This window comes from Charadrius vociferus, unplaced genomic scaffold, assembly GCF_000708025.1.
Source record: "Charadrius vociferus isolate BGI_N301 unplaced genomic scaffold, ASM70802v2 scaffold579, whole genome shotgun sequence".
NCBI classification, from domain to species: Eukaryota; Metazoa; Chordata; class Aves; order Charadriiformes; family Charadriidae; genus Charadrius; species Charadrius vociferus.
Window position 1 is genome coordinate 162,244 of NW_009661367.1, and position 757 is coordinate 163,000.

The window sequence follows — 757 nt, forward strand, 5'->3', positions numbered from 1 at the left end:
GAGCGGTCGGTGCCAAAGCCCCACAGGCTGGTGGAGGCTCCGGTTGAGGCTGAAGGAGCCTGGCAGGGGCAGAACCACTGCCCCAAAGGACCCGGAGCCCCCCTGCCCGCTGCGGAGCACCGCTGCCTCCCCGCCGCAGACGCCGGCAGCGCTGCAGCACACGGGCAGCGTGTGGGCAGAGCGGGAGCAAAGCACGGGCAGAGAGCAGGTGGAGAGCTTGTGAAATGCGCGCGGAGATCAGGTAGCGTGCAGGCAGCGCGCAGGCGAAGTGATGGAAGCGTGCAGGCAGGGCGCAGGCAAATCGCCGGCAGGGTTGTTCGGGGATCTTGGGCAGAAGCCGTGCGGGAGAAAGGCCGGCTCAGCTGGTCCCTGGGCTCGTCCCAGCTTTGACGCGTGGCAGCACCGTGCCCGGGGCTGCGCGGAGAGCCCAAATGCTGCCAGGGTTGGTAGCCCCTTGGCAGGGGGGATAGAAAGCTGGGGTCACAGCCCTGCACCCCACTGCCAGCCCCGTCCATGTCCCCCCCCATTTGTGTCCCAGCACCCCAAACACCCCGCCGGGGGTGGACTCTCTTTGCCCAGTGGCCACAGCTCTCTTGAGCCTCAGGGTCCTGGCTACGGTGGAGAGGGTCTGACCACAAGACTGGTCCCCCCCTCCGCTGGGGGCTCCTGCCAGGCTGGAGGAGGATGCTGGACATCAGGGGGACGAGGGGCTCCTGATCTCACCCCTAGGAGTGGGCTCTGCTGGCGAACCAGCCAA